At 37.8% G+C, this 16133-nt stretch overlaps 1 protein-coding gene and 1 pseudogene across 3 annotated transcripts in view; one reads left to right on the top strand and one right to left on the bottom strand.

The window, feature by feature from the left end:
- SBF2 (SET binding factor 2) overlaps positions 1-16133 on the bottom strand; it is a 466812-nt gene that overhangs the window by 275547 nt on the left and 175132 nt on the right. The gene's annotated exons all lie outside the window — the stretch shown is intronic.
- Positions 10011-10774, top strand: LOC112927078 (26S proteasome non-ATPase regulatory subunit 9 pseudogene; annotated as a pseudogene).

Here is a 16133-nt window from a genome sequence, read left to right as displayed (position 1 = left end):
CACAGTTGCCAAAAAAAAATTTTTTTAATATATTTTATTGTTTATTTATCTTTGAGAGAGAGAGCGCACGTAGGAGTGAGGGGCAGAGGGAGAGGAACAAGCAGACCTCCTGCCAAACAAGAGCCCTGAAGTCATAACCCAAGCCAAAGGCAGATGCTTAACTGACTGAGCCACCCAGGTGCCCGCAAAAATTATTTTAAAATGTTTTTCAGCAAACTGAATTCAACAGTATAGTAAAAGGCTAATAATATAAAATGGCCAAGAGGAATTTATCCCAGGAACACAGGGTTTGTTTACATTTGAAAAGCAACAACAAATATGATGTAACTCATCATATAAAAACCTTTACATAAGAAAATATAACTAAAAAAGAAAAATGATATAATCATTTTAATAGAAGCAGAAAAAGCATTTGACAAAATTCAGCATCATTTCTGTTAAAAACTGTAAGTACACAAGGGACACTTGGGTAGCTCACTGGTTGGCTGAGCTTCTGCCTTTGGCTCAGGTTGTGATCCTGGGATCCTAGGATCAAGCTCCACATTAGGCTCCCCATAGGGAGCCTGCTTTTCCCTCTGCCTATGTTTCTGCCTCTCTCTGTGTGTCTCTCATGAATAAATAAATCTTTTTTTTTTTTTAAAAAGGAAGTATGCTTGAAGTAAAAGTGAATTTTCTTAACATGATAAAAGTATCTACACAAAACCTATATTATACTTCATGCTGAAAAATTGAATGCTTTACTGCTAAGATCAAGAACAAGACAGATAGGTCTACTATCACCACTTCTATTCTACTGTACTACAGCTTCTAGCCTGAGCAATCAGGTAGAGGGAGGGAGGAAGGAATGGTAAATGTATCAACTGTAAGGGATAAAACTAACCCTATCCACTAATATGACTGTCAATGTAAAAAAAATCTAATGGAAACTTAAAAAAAAGTGTTTAGAACTAATATGTGAGCTTACTAAGGTTGTAGAAAATATATGATCAACATACAAAAATCAACTGTATTTTGGGGCACCTGCGTGGTTCAATTGGTTAAACATTGCCTTTGGCTCAGGTCATGATCCCAGAGTCCTGGGGTCAAGCCCTGCATTGGGCTCTCTGCTCAGCGAGGAATCTAATTCTCCCTCTGTCTGCTGCTTCCCCTGCTTATGTGTGTGTTCCTTCTCTCTCTCTCTCTCTCTCTCTCTCTCTCTCATAAATAAATAAAATCTCTTTAAAAATCAACTGCATTTCTACATAGTAGTAGTGAACAATCAGAAATAAAATAACATTTACAATAGCATCAAGAATAATAAGGAAGGATAATATGTCAAACAATATGAAAGACATATACTTAACTACAAAATATTGCTGAAAAAAATAAAGAAGACCTAAATTAACAGAAAGGCACACATTATGTCAGTTCTCCAAATTAACTTTCTGTGAAAAAATATATAGATTCATTGCAATTCCAACCCAAATGCCAGTTTTAGTTTTGCTTTGTTTTTGGTAGAAATTGTAGATCTGAATTTAAAATTTCAATTAGAATCTCTATTCTGTTCCGTTGATCTATATGTCTGATTTTGTGCCAATACCAGACTGTCTTGATGACTACAGCTTTGTAATATAGCTTGACACCCAGAATTGTGATGCTACCAGCTCTGGTTTTCTTTTTCATATTCCTCTAGCTATCCAGGGTCTTTCCTGATTCCATGCAAATTTTATGATTATCTGTTCCAGCTCTGTGAAAAATGGTGATGGTATTTTGATAAGGACTGCACTGAATGTACAGACTGCTCTAGGTAGCAGAAACATTTTAACAGTATTTGTTCTTCCAATCCATGAGCATGGAACATTTTCCCATTTCTTTTTGTCTTCCTCAATTTCTTTCATCAGTGTTCTACAATTTTCTTTCTTTTTTTGAAAAAAGATTTTATTTATTTATTTATTCATGAAAGATACAGAGAGGCAGAGACCGTGACAGAGGGAGAAGCAGGCTCCTTGCAGGGAGCCCAATGCAGGACTCAATCCGGGCCCCATACGATCACACCTGAGCTGAAGGCAGATGCTCAACTGCTGAGCCACCAAGGCATTCCAGTGTTCTACAGTTTTCTGAATACAGATCCTTTGCTCTTTGGTTAGATTTATTCCCAGGTATCTTATGGCACTAAAATAGACACAGAGATCAATGTAATAGAATGGAGAACCCAGAAATGGACCCCCAACTCTATGTCAACTAATCTTCAACAAAGTAGGAAAGAAAATCCAACGGAAAAAAGTCAGTCTCTTCATGAATCAATCTTTTCAAATGGTGTTGAGAAAATTGGACAGCCACATGCAGAATGAAACTGGACCATTTTCTTGCACCATACACAAAAATAGACTCCAAATGGATGAAAGACCTAAAAGTAAGACAGGAATCCATCAAAATCCTAGAGGAAAACACAGACAGCAACCTCTGTAACCTTGGCCACAACAACTTCTTGTTAGACACATCTCCAAAGGCAGGGGAAACAAAGGCAAAAATGAACTACTCAGACTTCATCAAGATAAAAAGCTTTTGCACAGTAAAGGAAACAGTTGACAAAACTAAAGACAACCAACAAAATGGGAGAAAGCTATCTGCAAATGTCTTATCAGATAAAGGGCTTAGTATCCAAAATCTACAAAGAACTTACCAAACTCAAAACCCAAGGACAAATAATCCAATCAAGAAATGGGCAGAAGACACGAACAGACATTTCTCCAAAGAAAACATATAAATGGCACAGACACATGAAAAAATACTCAATATCATTCAGCATCAACAAAATACAAATCAAAACCACAATGAGATACACACTAATCAGAATGGCTAAAATGAACAAGTCAGGAAATGACAGATGTTGGCAAGGATGCAGAGAAAGGGAGCCTTCTTACACTCTTGATGGGAATGTAAGCTAGGGCAGACACTCTGGAAAACAATATGGAGGTTCCTCAAAAAGTTGAAAACAGAGCTACCTTATGACCCAGGAATTGCACTACTAAGTATTTACCCCAAAGATACAAATGTAGTTATCTTAAGGGGAACTTGTACCCCAAGGTTAATAGTAGCAGCAATGTCTACAATAGCCAAACTATGGAAAGGGCCCAGATGTCCATCAACAGAGGAATAAACAAAGAAGATGTGATACACAGACACACACATACACATACATACACACACACATACATACACACACACATAGACACAGAGACATGCACACACTCAAGAATACTACTCAGCCATCAAAAAAAGAAGTCTTGCGGGGCAGTCCCGGTGGCTCAGCAGTTTAGCGCTGCCTACAGCCCGGGGCGTGATCCTGGAGACCTGGGATCCAGTCCCATGTCAGGCTGCCTGCATGGAGCCTGCTTCTCCCTCTCCCTGCCTCTCTCTCTCTCTCCTCTCTGTGTATTCTCATGAATAAATAAATAAAATCTTAAAAAAAAAAAAAAAAGAAGAAGAAGAAGAAGAAGAAGTCTTGCCATTTTCAACAACATGGGTGGAGAGGGTATTATGCTAAATGAAATAAGTCAATCAGAGAAAGATAATTACCATATGATCTCACTCATATGTAGAATTTAAGAAACAAAACAGAATCATGGGGGAAGGGAGGGAAAAATAAAACAAGATGAAATCAGAAAGGAGACAAACCATAAGAGACTCTTAATATTAAGCAACAAATTGAGGGTTGTTAGAGGGGAGTGGGGGGAGGATGGATTACTGGGTGATGGAGGTTATGGAGGGCACATGATGTAATAAGCACTGGGTATTATATAAGATTGATGAATCACTGAACTCTACCTCTGAAACTAATAATATACTGTATGTTAATTAACTGAATTTAAGTTTATAAAATAATTAATTAATTAAATAAGACACCTAAAAAATTTTTTCCAATGGAAATGTAAAGGACCTAAAATAGCCAGAACAACTTTGGAAAAGACAGAATTAGATAACTAATGCTACCTGATGTCAAGAACTGTGATAAAGCCAAAAAAAGGGCGGTCCGAGTGGCTCAGTGGTTTAGTGCCACCTTCAGCCCAGGGCCTGACCCTGGAAACCTGGGATTGAGTCCCATGTCAGGTTCCCTGCATGGAGCCTGTGTCTCCCTCTGCCTGTGTCTCTGCCTCTCTCTCTCTCTCTCTCTCTCTCTCTCTCTCTCATAAATAATCTTTTTTTTAATAATGTGGATCTAGAGATTTAATATAAATAAATAAATAAATAAATAAATAAATAAATAAATAAATAAATGCAAAACGTAATAAAATGAAGCAAAATCTTAATGGAGAAGGTCCCTAAGCATAAGTTCTCCCTGCATATTGGGTTTCCTGATCTACTGCTGCTTGCAAGTCATCTCCAATTGCCACCTCAGCACAACACCCACAGAGGTAAGTTTTACTTTGCATAAATTCATATAGGATTAAATGCTTCCTTAAGTGATTTAAAGGCTAAATCATAGTCAATTGAGTTATCTGCTTACAATTCACCTTCTCTAATCCTGAGATACCTATCTTAGGGAATGAACACTATGGTCATGTAACTTCTAGATAGCTCATCTTATTTGGACCCTTCCATTCAATGGAGAAAAGAGTCCTTTCTCATTTGAATCCAAGGTCCAGCCATCTGACCAGTGGTCCTACATACTACTGATCCATTGCAACCAATTCCAGAGCTATGTCTCTAGAAATACTATTTTCTTACTTCCTCTCCATTTTTTATTATTATGGCTCAAGAGTCTAGAATAAAACAGACCTGTATTCAAATATCAGCACTGCCATTTATTTAGCTGTGTAGGTTCCCAAAAACCATTTTCAAGTCTGTAAAATGGAAATACATTCATTTACTTATGTGACTTTTGTAAAAACTATTTTATGCACCTAAAATGTTTAAAACTGTACCCAGCAAAGAGTAAACATTCAATAAATAATTGTTACTACTATTATTACCTACCTACCTACCACCAGGTTCTCCCTTCAAAATATTTTCTACTTGATTCTTATCTACCTCTAGGTTCTAAGGAATTCACAGCATTGTTCCTTTGAGATGCCAGTGGACAAAAATTCTTATTTTAAAATTTTTAAAATAAATACTTAATGAATTTGTTTTTGTCGTTAAAAATCCAAACAATACAGGGACACCTGGGTGGCTCATTTGGTTAAACGTCTGATTATGGTTCAGATGTCATCCCAGGGTCCTGGGATAGAGCCTTGTGCCAGGCTTCCTGATCTGCGCTTAGCAGGGAATCTACTTGTCCCTCTGCCTTTCCCCTCCCCTCTATGCTTGCTGGTCTTGCTCTTTCTCTCTCTCTGCTAAATAAATAAAATACTTTTTAAAAAAAATCCAAGCAATACAAATGTTTGTAGAGAAGAAGTTCAAATTCTTGCTGACCAGTGATATGGACAGTCTACCCTTCACCTCCAGCCATACTATTCATTATTAATACAGAAGTCCCCCCTTATCCTCAGGGAACATGTTGCAGGACTCTTAGTTGATGACTGAAACCACAGATAGTACCAAACCCTAGATACACTAGTTTTTTGCTACAGTACATGCCTATGATAAAGTGTAATTTATAAATTAGACACAGTAAGAGATTAACAACTAATAATAAAATTAAACAATTATAACAGTATACTGTAATAAAAGTTGTGTGGATGTGGTTTCTCTCAAAACATCTTATTATACAGTAGTTACTCTTCTTGCAATGATGTGAAATGATAAAATGCCTATGTGATAAAGTGAAGTGAGATGAAAGACAAAAAAACTGTGACATAGCCCTAAGCTACTACTGACCTAATGATCTGTCAGAAGGTAGATTACCTGCTTCCAGGCACAATGGACCACAGGTAACTGATATTGTGAACACAATTCCACAGAAAGGGGGAGGGGAGCAGACCACTATTATAGTTCTAAATGCTTCCTTCCTAATATTGTTGCACCACTTATATATACAGGTATGTGTATATACAAATATTCAGGTTTAATTCAAATAGTGCAATCAAACCCACCCATCCCTATCTAGATTCACTGTTAACATTTCACCACATACAAATATTTACTTTTGCTTTTTAACATAGGTATTTATCCTTAAACTCTAAGGTAGAACTTATTGAGACTATAGTTGTTAAAGTTGAAATTTCATCAAAAGCTTCTAAGAAAAGATGAATCATATCAAAACTTTGTATTTAAAGGAAATAAGATTCTAGTCAGTATTGAAAGTTGATATTTCAAACTCTTCAGGCCAAACAAATCTGCTTACTTATAGAAACTCATTGCCCTTTAAGAGTCAGAAATACTCAGGTATAAAGGCCCAGGGAAACAATAATAGATATATTTTTCATTGAAAAAGAAAAATAATGGGGTGCCTGGGTGGTTCAGTCATTTAAGTGTCTGCCTTTGGCTCAGGCCCTATCTCCAGGTCCTGGGATCAAGCCCAATTTGGACTCCATGCTCAGTGAGAAGTCTGCTTCTCCCTTTCCCTCCACCCCTCCCTTCTGTTCATGCTTTCTCTCAAATAAATAAATAAAATATTTTTAAAAAGAAAGAAAAAGAAAACCTACAAATAAGAATTCCTTGGGTTTTTTTTAGAATAAATTCAAAACTACAGTGCAGGAAATAAGGTGAGTTATGTATCAATTCTTCTTCCTTTCTGGTTTATAAACATTGTTTATAAACATTGGAATTTTACTAATTTCCTGGATAACAAATGGAAGGAATGCTCTCATTTGGGGCTTTTCCACTTATAATTCCATTATCATGATCTCAAAAAACAAATACCCAGTGGAATCTTGATTTCAACTGACTCCTTCAAAAGATTTATACATAATGTGGCTGATATTACATGAAATTTAAACCTAGAGAAATTACACCATGTGTGAAATATTCATTTGCATTCTGGTCTTTTCAAGTTCTTCGTAACAGCCCAAGGAAGATAAACTTGAGAATTACTAATTTTCTTCTTAAAGAAAACATTTCAAGGGCCTACTATCCCCTAACACAGCCTCCTTGAAACAACAAAAAGAAAAGCAAGGTGCCAGGCGCATTATTTTTAAGGGAGAAGTTTAACAAAACAAAAGGAAAAGGCAGACACTACCCATCCAAGGAAAAAGGATTTACTTATCAGCAGGTCTGAACAGGGAAAGATTGTCCAAGGTGAAATCTTTTATAAAATAAAATTACATACTATATATTAAGCTCAGTATACTAAAAACTGGCTTTAAAATAAAGTACATGCGGGATGCCTGGATGGCTCAACGGTTGAGCCTCTGCTTTCCACTCAGGGCTCAGGGAGCGATCTCAGGATCCTGGGATTGGTCCTGCATTGGGCTCCCTGCAGGGAGCCTTCTTCTCCCCCTGCCTATGTCTTTGTCTCTCTCTCTCTGGGTCTCTCATGAATAAATTAACAAAAAAAAAAAAAAAAAAAAAAAGTACATACAAAAAAGTCTCAACAAAAAATTAACAAATGGAATCATCCAGTATATTAGAATAATAAACCCAAATAGGTGGAGTTTATCCTGGCAACTTAAGGCTGGTTCAATATAAAAAAATAAATCAATATTATCTATCATATAAGAAAACTCACAATATACCATCAATAGAACAGAAAAAGCATTTACCAAAATTTCAACACCCAACAGGATAAAAATTTTCAGCAACCTAATAATAGGAGGGTACTTCTTCAACCTGATGGATATGTGTAATAAACCTATAGCTATCATAATAATGGTGAAAAATGAGATACTTTCCACTTATGAACAGGAACAACACAAGGATATCTATATTTACCATTCTGGCAAGAAAAGATATATAGAGAGAAGGAATAAAATTGTCTCGATTTGCAAATGACAAGAATGTCTATATAAAAAAATCCTAGGGAGGGGAGCCTGGGTGGTTCAGATGGTTGAGTGTTGCCTTTGGCTCAGATCATGCTCTCCAGGTCCTGGGATTGAGCCCTACAGAGGACTCCCAACTCAGTGGGGAAGGAGTCTACTTCTCCCTCCCCCTCTGCCTCTCACCCTGCTTGTGCGCTCTCTCTCTCTCAAATGAATAAATAAAAAAATCCTTTTTAAAACAATCTCAGGGAATCTACAAAAAGTACTTTTAGAACTAATATGAATAAAATTACAGGTTACAAGGTGAACACACAAAAATCACTTACATTTCAAATATACTAGCAAAAAACAATATGAAACAAAAAGAAATTTAAGTACCATTTATGGTAGCTCCAATAAAATGGAAATACTTAGGTTTAAATCTAACATATTATGGCACAGATGAAAGAAATCAAAGAACATCTAAATATATGGAGAGACACACAGTGTCTTTAGACTCAACATATTAGAGGTGTTAGTTTTCACCAAAATGATCTTTAGATCTAATGCAATATCAATCAAAATCCAAGCAAAGCTTTTTAAAATGTTTTTGAGTAAGTTCACTCTTAAACAATATATGGTAGGACAAAAGTACCAGAATAGCTAAAAGAATTTTTGCAAAAGAAAATTAAGTTAGAGATATCACACTACTAAATTTTATGACTTACTATAAAGCTACAGTAATAAAGACAGTATCATACCAGCTAAGAAATATAAATAAAAAAAATTAAAAAAAAGAAATATAAATAAAAATACTAGTGAGAGCAATGGAACAGAATAGACAGTCCAGAAATAGACTCGTATAAATATGGCCATCCATATTTGACAAAAGTGCAAAAACAATTCAAATAAGTAGCTTTTTCAACAAGTAATGTTGGAACAAGAAGTCATCTATGTGCATGGAAAAAGAAAAACTAACCTCAAACTAAACCTCTTATCTCTACAAAGATTAACTCCAAATGGATCATAGATCTAAATATAAAACAAAACCATAAACCTTTTAGAAGAAAACTAAGAGAAAATCCTTTTTTTTTTTTAATTTTTATTTATTTATGATAGTCACAGAGAGAGAGAGAGAGAGAGAGAGAGAGAGGCAGAGACACAGGCAGAGGGAGAAGCAGGCTCCATGCACCGGGAGCCCGACGTGGGATTCGATCCCGGGGCTCCATGATCGCGCCCTGGGCCAAAAGCAGGCTCTAAACCACTGCGCCACCCAGGGACCCAAGGGTAGGTGAAAAGTTCTTAACACCAAAAGATCCATATAAAAAAAAAAGAAAAACAATAAATCAAACTACACCAAACTTTAAAGCTTTGTGTGTCTAAGAAGAATACTGTTAAGAAAACAGAAAGTCAAGTTTCAAGAATATATTAAGACTTCTGAAAACTCAACAGTAATAAACAACTCCATTTGAAAATGGGCAAAGATTTTAGTAGATATTTCTCCAAAGAAGAATGGCCAGAACACATGAGAAGATGCTCAACATCATTAGTCATTAGGAAAATGCAAATAAAATAGAGGAGATAGGGGATCCCTGGGTGGTGCAGCGGTTTGGCGCCTGCCTTTGGCCCAGGGCACGATCCTGGAGACCCGGGATCAAATCCCACATCAGGCTCCCGGTGCATGGAGCCTGCTTCTCCCTCCGCCTGTGTCTCTGCCTCTCTCTCTCTCTCTCTCTCTGTGACTATCATAAATTAAAAAAAAAAAAAAATAGAGGAGATAGCACTTCACACACATAAGGATGGGTATAATCAAAAAGACTGATAAAAGTGTTGACATAGATGTGGAGAAATTGGAACCCTCATACACTTGCTAGTGGGAATGTAAAATCATTTGGCCTCTTTTGAAAAACAGTTTGGCAGTTCAGTACCAGGCTAAACATAAAGCTACCACATAATCCAGTTGTTTCAGTACTAGGTATATACTGAAAAGAAATGGAAACCTGTGTCCACACAAAAACTTGTACATGAATGTTCACAGCACATTATTCATAACAGCTCCAAAATGGAAACAACTCAAATGCCCTTCAGTAAGTGAATGGATTAAAAAAAAAAACTGTAGTATATCCATATAATGGAATACTAAGTAAAAAAAAAAGGAACGAACTGGTCCAGCATCCCGCGCTGAGGTCCCGGATGTCGGAGGGGGAAGCCAGGCAGAGCGAAGGCTCCCCGCAGGCAGGTGCGGTGACTCTCAAGACATCCAGGAGCTCATATAGTGCAAGGAGGAGATCGAGGCGCAGATCAAAGCCAATTATGACATACTGGAGAGTCAAAAGGGCGTAGGGATGAACGAGCTGCTGGTGGACTGTGAGGGCTACCCCGGTCAGACGTGGACCTGTACCAAGTCCACACCGCCAGGCACATCATCATCTGCTTGCAGAATGATCACAAGGCAGTCATGAAGCAGGTGGAGGCCCTATACCAGCTGCATGCTCGAGACAAGGAGAAGCTGGCCCAGGACATGGCTGAGGCCCATGAAGAGCCCGTGAGCCACAACTTGGGCCAGTGAGGGCCTCAGCCCCCCTCAGGCCTTCGCCAAAGTGAACAGCATCAGTCCTGGCTCCCCTGCCAGTAATGTGGGTCTGCAAGTGGATGATGAGATTGTGGAGTTTGGCTCTGTGAACACCCAAAACTTCCAGTCTCTGCATAACATCAGCACAGTGAAGGGAAACCCCTGAATGCGACAGTGATCCCCAGAGGGGAGAAACATCAGCTTAGACTTGTCTCAACCCGTTGGGCAGGAAAAGGACTGCTGGGCTGCAACATTATTCCTTTGCAAAGATGATTGTTCCCAGGGAACAGTAATAGGAAACCAACTTCCCTTGCCCTGGATGTGGGTCTGGTGGGAATTTCTTCCTTCTCTTCTTTCCTGGAAGCTTAAGGATTTGGAGAAGGCTAGAAGCTTGAACTTCTGGGTGATGGAAATGCTGTAGCCTCCCAGTGTAACCTCTTGGGATTAAGGCATTGTTAACTTGATTTGTGCTTGGCATCTTTTGCAAATTAGGCGATGGCGGTAAATGAGAGTTCTCTGGATTGTGGGCAAGTGTGCGGGAGTTATTCTGGCAGGTATTGATAGGACTTTGTTCTTTTAGGATTTTTCGCTCTGAATAAACACAGGTTTCAGTGCTGATATGAACATCACCCCAACCGAATTCCCTTTTTTAAAAAATTTTTATTTAAATTAAATTTAATTAACTAAGGTGCCAACTGAATTTCTTGTGAACCTCCAAACCAAAGCTCTGACAGAAGTTAGAACATTCTTATAGAGAGTTGGACAGGGACACCTAGCTGGCTCAGTCAGTAGAGCATGTGACTTTTGATTTCGGAGTTGTAGGTTCAAGCCCCACGTTGGGTGTAGAGATTACTTAAATAAAATAAAATCTTGAAAAAAAAGAAAAAGTTATACAGAACAGGGGCACCTGGCTGGCTCAGTGGATAGACATGCAACTCTTGATCTTGGGGTTCTGAGTTCAATCTCCATCCAGGGTGTAGAGCTTACTTAAAAAAAAGAAAATTTGGACAGAACAAACCAACAGTGGTCAAGATTTGACTAACACTTCAAGAACATCACTCTTTAGTGAGTGGGGTTTGCAGTATCTGCATTTGCATTATGGCACTGCTGCTCTGGATACAGAAATTACATTCTCAGCAGCTCTACCTCCTGGGCACATCACTCCCTTGAAGAATAGGGAAAGCCAGGAGGTTCCACAGGTAGTCCCCTGAGGTGTCAGCTTCCTCCTCTGTAACCCACAGGAGGGCAGCAAGCTCCCTTTGTTTCTGGAATAAAAAACATTGTAAATTATCTTCTAATTTGACCTTTTATAGTTGAACCTCCTGGTCATCCCCTCAAATCAACAGTAGTTTGTAAACTGCCATGGTGTGCTTGATTGCTGATGGGAACCAGCAGTGTGTGCATACCTGACTCCTTGAAAATGCTGATTCCTTCTTCCTTCCTTTTATATTCTCTCTTTCACATGGCCACATGGGTTTCAGTGATTCTTAATGACCCTGTGTTTTACTTTCTCCCTTCACCTTATCACTTTTTTCCCACATTTCTTGCACATCACTTTCTGTTTCAGAGGAAGGATGGCCCATTCTGCTGAGGCATGCCAGTGTTCCTTGGGAATGGATTTGCTTAGGTTGAATACAGCAACTAGGTTTCCCTGACAGGAATCAATACTCGGGGTGTGCTTCCAGCCGTGGATTCTCATGCTCAACTGGAAAGCTTTCCTGTTGAGTGTCTTCCCCAAAACTATATCCTAGTGGTGCATCCACATGCATTCCCCCCTTATAAAAAAAAGGGGGGGGGATGGAAAAAGAAGAGGAGGCAGTGAGACCCAGGCTTAAAGAGCAGAATCCTGTGAAAAAGGCCAAACCCACACTCAAACCTAAAAAACCAGGATTCAAGAAATGAGGAGCCAGGAGTGGCCTGGCTGCAGCGATGGGGGGAGAGCTGGCTAGCTGTGACCCCAGGTCTCCCCCACCCAGCCTCCCTCCACCTGAGTCTGAATGGGATGGAGCTGCTGAGGCCAACACAAGAGGCCCTCGCCATAACTCTCAAGTGTTCAGCGGGACCTGGAGTTCCAACCTCAGGGCCATTAATAAAGTTTGCTTTGCCAGGAAAAACAAAAAAAAAGACATGCCATGCGTACCACTGCTTACTGTTTAAATTGTGTGTGTGTGTGTTCTGATTCCAAGTGTTTTCAAGTCTCTTTTTATAAGCCCCAGATCATAATAAACACAGCTTGTATCATCTAAAATAAATAAATAAATAAATAAACAAAAAAGGAACAAACTACTGATAATGTCAACAACTTGGATGAATCTCAAATATTTTATGCTAATTGAAAGAACCCAGGACCTAAAAGTTATATACTGTATGATTCCACTTATAAGGCATTCTTGAAAAGATAAAGCCACAATAATGGAAAACATATCAGTGGTTGTCAAGGGTTACAAGACGTAAGAATGTGACAATAAAGGGACAACATGAGGAAGTTTGTTGGAATGATGGAACTGTCCTGTATCCTGATAGTGGTTACTCAGATCTAAACATGTGTTAAAATACGTAGGGCTCTACACTAAACAAATAAAAAGGTGAATTTAAAAAATACAGTAATTTAATAGATAAAAATTTTTCAAAGAATAATAGACAAAATTCTATTTATTCTAGCAGCTTCCTCTGAGAAGTAAAAATAAATAAATAAACAAACTTGACCAAATTGGAGTGTTTAGAGCCAAATAAACAGGATTCTTGGGATCCCTGGGTGGCGCAGCAGTTTGGCGCCTGCCTTTGGCCCAGGGCGCGATCCTGGAGACTCGGGATCGAATCCCACATCGGGCTCCCGGTGCATGGAGCCTGCTTCTCCCTCTGCCTGTGTCTCTGCCTCTCTCTCTCTCTCACTGTGTGCCTATCATAAATAAATAAAAATTTAAAAAAAAAAAAAACAGGATTCTTTCTCAGGTGGGTCTCTGATTACTTAGAAAAAAAAGCGGGTGTTAAGGGTACCACCATTTATATAATGGATTCCCTAAAAGCAGATCCTGAAGTAAGAATTTCAGTGCAAGTAGTTTATTTGGGAGATAATCCAGGAAATTGTGGTAGAGCAATAGAGAAGAGAAGGCAGTCATGGTGTACATTAATAAGCAGACTACAGCTGTAGGCAAGTGGTGCTCAATCATGCTGTGGAATTCTGAGAGACAGTATAGGACATGCATTGGAGTTATCTCACTCAAAGAGCAAGGGAGCTAGAGGCTTTTCTCTCAATTACTGTAAGTCATTAGTTGAAGGCTGCTCCTGAGATGGCAGGATTGAATATTCCAGTACTTCTGGCTCATCCATGTGCTAAAGAAAGCCCTCAAACTAAAAATCATAGGTGCTGGCAATCAGGCATTGAGACAATGTATACAGAAATGCAAGGTGCTTAGGAACAATGGGCAAGATATTGACAGCATTTGCTCCAGATGGATAAACATGTGTAGCTGGATATTAATAAAACTATCTCTGAAATAAAACAAGAAACTACCTCTAGAAGGTCAAAACAGAAAAGACATTTCACTTTGTATTCTTTTTTTTTTTTTTTAAGATTTATTTATTCATGATAGACACAGAGAGAGAGGCAGAGACACAGGAGGAGGGAGAAGCAGGCTCCATGCCGGGAGCCCGACGCGGGACTCGATCCCGGGACTCCAGGATCACGCCCTGGGCCAAAGGCAGGCGCGAAACCACTGAGCCACCCAGGGATCCCACTTTGTATTCTTTTTTAATTTTTCACCATGAAAAAAAAATTTTTTTTCACCATGAACATAAATATTGCCTGTTCACACACATAAACAAGTGAAGACACATGAAGATTATTGGATATTTGGTGATATTAAGGAATTACTGTTAAATTTCTTAGGTATGATAATGACATTGAGGTTATGTTAATAAAAAAAGGGGTCTTCTCTTTTAGAAATGCATACTGAAATATTTATGAATGAAATGATACTAAGTTGAAAACATGCAATTGTTTTATAGGTCAAAAATGGATGGGTACATACAATTTTATATGGTCCAATTAATATTTGTGTTTTTTTCAAAATACTACATCTGGAAAAATGTGAGGCTGGTAAGTGGATAGGGCTTACAGGTGAATAAAGAATGACCACTGTTAATGGTTTTCTAGCTGAATGACAAGCATAAGGGAGTTCACTGTTCTCTATTTTGATAAAAAAAACTGAGGACAAAAACCCTACCTGATACAACTGCACCTTGCCCAATGCTTATTAGCACTGCATATGACACAGAGTAAATATAAAAAGTGTAGATGTTGAAATGATGTCTAAATTAATACTCTTCTTAGAAAAGGTGTATCTATAAGAAACTAAAAACAAAATAAACTTAGTGAGATTAACCAAGGACAATAAAACAGAAACAAATTAGAAGGAAAATGTTCTTTAAATTTTATCCAACTTTCACAAGTGACTTATTATGACAGATTCATTATGCAAATTCTACTACCTCTTAAAGTTTGCAAGAGTTAGATACTCCTCACATTACAATCCCTTTTATGATTTCATTTAGGCTAATTAAAATCCATTTGCTCTGAATTCCATTACTTATCACTATTTATTAGATATGGATGTAGGAATAAACGAGATAAAGGTTACAGAAAATTTTAAATATATTCATAAGTTCTCTAGTCTTTTTTTATGTCACACATACATGATTATAAACCCATCTGAAAGAGATTTCCTGCTTACATATATGTATACATATATTCTTTAAGTTTTTATTTATTTAGGTAATCTCTACACCCAATGTGGGGCTCCAACTTATGACCCTGAGTTCAAGAGTTTCATGCTCTACCAACTGAGCCAGTCAGGTGCCCCTGTGCATATGCTTTAAGTATAATTTGCTAAATATAACTAATGTAAGAACAGACTCATTCTACCTTAGATATCTCTGGAAAAGTTTAATGACATAATAAGTTTAAAAGTTACAAAAACATGTATTAATGCTTCTTTAATATTATGAAAAACCTTTTAATAATTATAGCTGTCAAACAATGAAATTATCTCCTAGAGAATAAGAGCCCCTAACTAAACATGTTAAACCAGAAGCTGGATGATACTTTATCAGATATATTGAAAAACAGATTCATAAAGAAGGCTGAACTTGATAATCTCATTGCTTTTGGCACCAGCTAGAAAGGAAACTGAATCCTGAGTCTGGCCTTAATTTAGGGTATGATTTTGGTAAATTACCCTGAGCTTCAGTTTTTCTTAATCATAAAATACCTCACATTTTCCTGATAAGATTAAATAATATAATGCATTGTGAATTATTTAGCATAGTATCTGCAACATAGCAAATGATTAATAAGCCCTATTATACGGACTGATACTCAGATATATTAGCAATCAGTATTATTTTCACTACTGCTACTATTGCTATTATTATAAAAGGGAAAGGAGGTGATTGATGACTAAACCTTTCACCTGAGACCTAAAGGGTAGGATAAAAGAGAGAAGACTAATGTTGGGGGACAGGATCTAGATCCTATATGCCAGTAATTTCTATAAGCAATAGGAGCAGTGATGGTAACTCTGAGGCTGATGACAATTAATTCAATTAGTCTACTGATCAACTACTTTGTGTCAAGCACTGAAACTATGATAAGAAAAATAAAATCCACGTGGGAGTTCACTTTCCAGTGTCTCTGGATTCTGATGATGTGCTATTACTCAAACATAGAGTAATCCAAGAAAACA

The sequence above is a fragment of the Vulpes vulpes genome, chromosome 11, assembly GCF_048418805.1.
Source record: "Vulpes vulpes isolate BD-2025 chromosome 11, VulVul3, whole genome shotgun sequence".
In the NCBI taxonomy this organism is placed as follows: Eukaryota; Metazoa; Chordata; class Mammalia; order Carnivora; family Canidae; genus Vulpes; species Vulpes vulpes.
This window is presented reverse-complemented; position numbering and strand designations above follow the sequence as displayed.